Consider the following 7,246-nt stretch of genomic DNA (forward strand, 5'->3'; position numbering starts at 1 on the left):
GTTTTTTTTTCCTTGTTTGTTGTTGTTTGTTTGTTTATAAATCATACATTGATACAAAGAACTGTAGCATGAAATAGAGCTGAATTTGTGACTGCGAGTAAAAGAAATTGGAATAAAGAGCTCAAGGATCAGATTAGTTTACATCCCTTTTCTGAGACATGCTTTCAGAATTATGACTTCACGTTGTTTTTTGTGCTGTGTTGCCTAGTGTAACTATAATGCCATTGAAACTTTTGTTACTCTCTCAGTCCTTAAACTGCATCATACTTTGTTGGATGCCATATTTTTCTATCTGGAAGCATATCTTCATTATGTGTTTTGGATGGCACATCTCACACAGTTGTGGTTGACAAAGTAATGGTCTGGATGGTGAAACAAATTACAGAATCTCATCTATATAATTTAATCCATTAAATTCTAGATAATCCTCATTAAGGACGCAAAAGCCTTACTTTGATTATTGTTTTCAAGTTTAAAATAGACTTTAGGGGATTCCACAAATGTTACCTGGAAGCTGATTTACTGGTGTCCAATTTTATGTCTCTTAAAATATGTCCCTAGTTTCTAGCAGAAGCAGAGAAGAGTAGAAACAGAGCAGATGTTTCTTTGATTGTATCTTGACATAGGGATATGTCAATGGTATTCTTAGAAATAGAGAGATTTTGGCTTGGCAGACTACTGGTGGCATTTTTCTTCTCATTAAAACTTCAGATTGATAAAGTCCATGTACTGCTCTGTTCTAAAATATTCAGGCTTTTTTAAACATTAGCATTCTTATCATTTCATTGGCACTGCAGGCTTCTAGGGAACTTGCTTTCTCCAGATCTCTTCCTTCATGTCTTTCCTTCCATCAGCCTGACAAGTGAGAAAAAATTCACCCCTAAGACTGCCAGTTGTGGTTGCTGCTCAAGGCAGGGGATTACACTGAATGCTTAAAATTCAGTTCCAGGAAGGCTTTTTCCTTTTTAGGGCTATGCCCTGTCTCCCTCTTAGTTGGCAGAAAACCCAGCACTTTCTTAGATTTAGCAATGTTTTGTGTCAGAATTCTCTAACTTCAGACAGCATTGCCAGGGAAGTGACAGCTTTATATGTATCCCTCTGTAAAAAAGCCTAGTGCTGTTGTAAATTCAGAGTTTATTCACAACTGTTGTGCTAACACATGCTATAAAGGCAGATTGATACATCATGTAACCTGCAAACTACTGTTTTCACACTTAGGATACCAATCTGAAAATCTGAACCAGTAAATCTTCTTAAACATGAAGACAGAATTTGGTCCTCGTTTCATAAACAAGTTGGCTATGTATACTATGTCTAATGCAGCAAATGTTCCTTGAAGGACAAACAATGTCATGCACAGCGAAAGTGTTATCCTTCAATGACATGGCTCGTAAATTATAATGTCATTAGGAACTCAGATTTAGAAAAGCAGAATGAGTGTTTGAAATGTAAATTAGAACTTGGATATTTTTCTGCCTCTTTAGCATTGTGTAAAGCCTGTTCTTACAGAGCAGCATTTGCCTCTGTCGAAGCAGGATATTCGAGCCCATGAATGGCATGTCTATGAAGCCTTCCAGCAGGGGTGTCCTTGTTGGCTGACCTTCCCTTCCACTGTTTTCCATCTGTGATGCTTCACCATTAACTGTATTTTCTTTCTGAATAGGATTTTTACATTTGGTGGTGTAGGATTTGTCCATTTTGCAGTCTGTAAGGATTGACTTGGCTAGGGATATTATTCTACCGAGACAAAGAGTGTCTACATGTATTCTTTTCTGCCAGAAGGTAAGAGCAGTAGAAGAGACATTTCACAGTTACCATCTGATTAAATGAAGCTTATCCACAGTTGTGTCTGAACCTCTTACCAGCTCAAAGATAGAGGCGATTGGTGCATCTGTGTTCAGACCTAGGACAGGCCACTGCGTGAGTGCAGATACTATCACAAGTCGTATTTCAGCCGTGGCACGAATGAGCAACATTGTCAAGTGTCCCACACCGATTGCTAGAGGAAAATAAGATGGCTGTGGCCTTCAGGTCAATTCATTAGAACGAACTTCTCAGTGAAAGCTGGAACGGGGAGTAGGTCATCTATGAGGGACAGCTAGGAAGGCAGGCATAAGTTCAGACTGCAGCAAGCTGGCATAAATATGAAGAAGAGGCTTCAGGTTTCCTTTCCACTGAATTTATGAGATTTATGAAAAGTGCCAGCACAGTAACTTATCACACTACCTTAGAGATCAACAGCTCAGCTGCAGCTCCATCTGTATTTTTCAACAGTTACCGTTGTGAGAGGAAGTGACGAGTCTTCTCTGGAGTTTATTCCAGCAATACAATGCCACCTGTGGTCCCTCTCTTCCAGGAGATACTATAATACATCAGGATGTAGACAAGAAGTCAAGTGCAGTTAGGTCATGCTGAATCACGGCAAAGTCAAAGTTGTGCTGTAGAACTACCTGCCTGAAATACTATTTCCAGCAGTAAGAAGATATCTGTGTCACTGTGTGAAGCCTGTATGAAATTGGATAATCAGGCAGCATCAGTATGCCATATATAACCTTCAGCTTGCCTCAAACCTGTGTCTTTTCCTGCTGCACAAGAACCTTATAAAGCCAGGTGTGAATTTTATTGATATCTTGAACAGGTCCCAGCTGTTTCAGATGGAGCTGGCTGGCCACTATAAGCCCATCAACCACTGAATTCGTATTCACCTTTACATCCCCTTTTCCAACAAGATCATCTCTAGTGTCATGAGTTTTCTCAGTGAGGTGGATGAGGTGGACAACAGTTATCCATCCCTAAGCCTGTTCTTCTGTAAGACCTGACAGTGTTCTCTGTATTTACCTGGCAGTGATGTCAGCAAAACATGTAAAAAAGTATTTAAAGCTATGCTGTCTTCTGACCTGAATAATCCCATGAATAATCACAGTTGCCATTAGTAATATCATGCATGTAATAGCTATAAAATCAAGTACATACTCAGGGCTCAGTCATAGAATCCTAGAATGCCTTGGGTTGGGAGGGACTGGAAGGATTCAGCAAGTTCCAGCTCCTGTGCTGCAGGTAGGGTTGCTATCTACTAGGTCAGGCACTAGATCAGATTGCCCAGGGCCCCATCCAACCCTGCCTTAAATGCCTCCAGGGATGGGGCACCCAGAACCTCTCTGGTCTACCTGTTCCAGCACCTCACCACTCCCTCAGTAAAGAACTTCCCCTCGACATCTAATCTAAATCTTCCCTCCTTTAGTGTAAAACCATTCCCCCTTGTCCTATCACTATTTACCCACGTAAAAAGTTGACTTTTCTCTTGTTTTGAACTCCATTTATATATTATGTGGATGCTCTGAGGTTTTCCTGCGGCCTTTTCTTCTCTAGGTTGAACAAGCGCAGTTCAGTCAGCCTGTCTCCATCGGAGAAGTGCTCCAGCCCTTGGATCATCCCTGTGGACCTCCTTCAGACCTTCAAAAGTTCCACATCTTCTCTATGTTGCAGGCCCCAGACTTAGATGCAGTACTTCAAATGAGGCCTCATGAGGGCAGAACAGATGGTGTCATCGCCTCTCTGTACCTGCTGGCCACTCCTCTTCTGATGGAGCCCAGGTTATCATTCATGCTGCAGGCACACACTGCTGGCTCATGTTTAGTTTTTCGTCAGTAGGGACCTCGAAGTGCTTCTCAGCAGGGCTACTCTCAAGGACCTCTCCTTGCAGTTTGTGCACATATCAGGGATTACCTTGACCCAAGTGCAAAACCTTGTACTATGTTGAACGTCATTATGTTCACAAGGGCCCACCTTTTGAGTTTATCAAAGTTCCTGTGGATGACTGTAAAGCCATCTCTGATACAGGCCCAACTAGAAGCTGTGGCAATTCCATTTCTTTCGCAGTGTTGGCTGTTGAAAAAAAAGAGGGTTTTGTATTTTGAGGATTTGTCTTTTGAAATGAACTAGGAACCTTACATACCACTTCAGAAAGTGTTGCAAGAAACTTTGAAAGAAACCTCTGAAAATGTAGCCCAGAGATGTGCGTGGGAATGGAGTAAGCAGGCTAACAGAGGCAATGAGTGTGTGGCCTGACTTCAGTTGTCATCAAAGCTGCCATTGATTTAAGGAGGCCTTAAGTTAGGTATGAAAGTCTGGTATGACGAGCTGCTTGGATGCCTAGCTGAAAGTAGTGCCACTATAGTTGACTATAGTTGACTATAGTCAACTACATCAAGTATTGTGTTCTAGACAATACACATCATTTTTCGCCCCATTTTATGATGAGTGTTATAATTTCTGTAGGACCCAGTGAACAGATTTTCTTTAGTTATACTTCAAATTGTTTATGATTATGCTAGTTTACTTCTTCACAGTCTAGTTTTCAAAGTTAAAATGAAGCTGAAGAATCCATGAGAAGATTAGCAGAAGATGTTTGTTTGTATGCCATTTTCCCCTAAGAGATTCCAAAAGCACACAAAGAAGAATGAAACAGTAAGAATAATTTACACTCAGCAATATATCTATCTATTTCCTTTTTCACTTGAAGTCAGAATGAAGATGTTAAAGTTTCCTGCTGATAACTCGTAGCAGTAACGGTTCTGTTAGGTGTAAGGATTCTTAGGTGTAAGGGGTGACATGAAATTCAGTTTTCAACTCAAAACTCTTGTTGAATAAAATACCTAAGACAGGTTTTTTTTTGTTTGTTTGTTTGTTTTTTTAGGAAGAAACAGGTTAAAAATGTACGAGGATGGATATGCTTTTTATTTTCAAGAAATATGTTCATGAGTCATGTAGACATAACCTTTTCCATGATTGTAATTTTAGACAGCTTATTTCCAGCACTTTCATTTCTGTTTAATACAGTCAGTGTTCTTGGCCTGGTGAAATTACGTTTTTACTTGTTGGTGTTCAACCACATAAATAATAGGAGTAGCAGTACAGAATTTTGTGAAAAACAGCGAAATAGGATACTCTTTGGAGGCCAAGGGACTTTTTTCTTTTGTTCTACAGGACTGAAGTGTTTGCTTCAGAAGGTGCCAGCTAAGAGTCACCTAAAGCTATTAATAGAACTGTCTTACCCTTCGCTCAACCTGTCGGAACAGAAGCCTGAGAGATCATGGAGTCACAGAACGGCCAGAGTTGGAAGGGCCCCTAAGGATCATCAAGTCCCAGGAGTTCCATAGATGCAGAACTGCTTTTGGAGTTCATCTGATTTTACTGTATCCATTTTCTCTTCCTGAATGTAAAGTCCAGGAGCCAAGAGCCATATTTGTTCACCAAGACAAATGTGGCCAAACGTTTTCATGGTTTCAGTCCAATGTGCAAACATAACGTATCTCCAGATACAGTGCTGTGATTATAGTATTACATCCAAAGATCATTCAAGCAGTGATTCCTATTGAATTTCAGGGGAAAAGAAAGAGGCAAAATATCAAGACCTTTTGTGTTTCTCAGAATTACTCACAAAACTTCTCTAGAGAAGATCTCTGTAGTAGATACAATTGAACAGAAAAGTAATAAATCTGAGTAGTCAATCACTTCAGAATCTGTAGCGATAACATGAGGCTCTCTTTTGTGTATATCATTCCTGCATGTATGCTGCTGAGGGTTAAAAAGTGAATGCTGTTGGTGAGAAGATTATTATCTCTGTAACTGAAGCTGTACCTTATTTTTCATTCTTTCATAGCCCACGCTCCTTAACATGCTTTTCCTTAAGGCCTTTTCTCTGGTAGTTGAAGAAGGGGACAGGTATGTATGTAAAAATCAGAGGAGATGGGCCCAGAGCATGGCCTCTGGCATGCTACTGTCAGCAAGGAAGATTGTGAGGAGCCAACCTGTGATACAACAAAAACAACAAGAAAAAAATGCAAAACTCCAAAGGGAGTCCTTGAGTCCTCATGGATGCAACAAGACTAGCCAGAGTCAGAAACATTACCTGTTGCACTCTGACAGTGACTTTCTGTGTTGTACCTACTCTGACTGGTGAGGCACTGGAACAGGTTGCCCAAGGAGGTTGTGGATGCCCCATCCCTGGAGGCATTCAAGGCCAGGCTGATGTGGCTCTGGACAGCCTGGTCTGGTGGTTGGCGACCCTGCACATACCAGGCGGTTGAAAACAGATGATCATTGTGGTCCTTTTCAACTCAGGCCATTCTAGGATTCTATGATTCTATTGTTCAGTCGTTGGTTGTGCAGGCTCGCACAATGTGGACTGAGATAAAAAGGCTAAGAGAGAGATACTTGGTAAATTGTGTTACTGTTTTCAGCCAAACATGCAGATAATCAAGCTAAAGCATGCAGCTGTGCTTACACAAGCACAGATCTTGCTAAAAACTTTGTTGCTGCCCAGCGTTTTTCTCCAGAAAATTTTTGCATTTTTCTCCTCTGTAGCATCATTAATTTATATTAAATGATATATCAAACCAGAAAAACAAGTTACTGTTTATCATCATTTTAATTTTAAAAAGTTTACTCTAACCCAGCTCTTTAATGCTAGAGTGGATGTTTGGAGCCCATTTCTCACTCCCCAGGATGAGGGAGGCATGGACATACTAACAAGAGTTCGATGTAGGACCATAAAAATGAGTTAGGGACCAGAGCACCTCTCTTGCAAGGGGAAGCTGAGAGAGTTGGAACAGAATGCTCAAGGGAGGATCTTGGCAGTAAGTACAAATACCCACAGCAAAGGTGGAAAGTGGACAGAGCCAGGCTCCTTTCAGGGATGGGACGAGAGGCAGTGGACACAAAGGGGAGCAAAGAGGTTCCTTCTGATACCAGGCAGCACTTCTGTGCCCTAGGGGTGACCGAGCCCTGGCACAGGCTGCCCAGAGGCTGCAGAGTCTCCTCCTTGTGCAGGTGTTCAGAAGCTGCCTGGATTAGTGCTGGGCACCCTGCTCTGCATGTCCCTGCTTCAGCACGGATTGGGCCACATGGACCCTGCCAGCCTTGACCATCCTCTGCTTCCATTAACCTGTTTTCACCACGAGTAAGAACTGCTGTCACCTGCTGCAAATGGCCCTTTATGTTGATAAAATACATTATAATGTGATTTCCCAGCGTGTCCAACTGTGCTGTATGATTCATCCACCAGAAGAAATACCAGAATTATTGCCATATGCACTCTGTCTTTAATCTTACAAAAATAAACACTAAAGCCATTGAGGGTGTAGCAAATTGCTCAGTTGCCCGAAATAGAACAAACAGTAATGTGTATCACCTTCTTCATCATGCAACAGTAACTGAAGTATTCTCTGCTAGTAATTAATACAGA

This window comes from Meleagris gallopavo, chromosome Z (assembly GCF_000146605.3).
Source record: "Meleagris gallopavo isolate NT-WF06-2002-E0010 breed Aviagen turkey brand Nicholas breeding stock chromosome Z, Turkey_5.1, whole genome shotgun sequence".
NCBI lineage: Eukaryota > Metazoa > Chordata > Aves > Galliformes > Phasianidae > Meleagris > Meleagris gallopavo.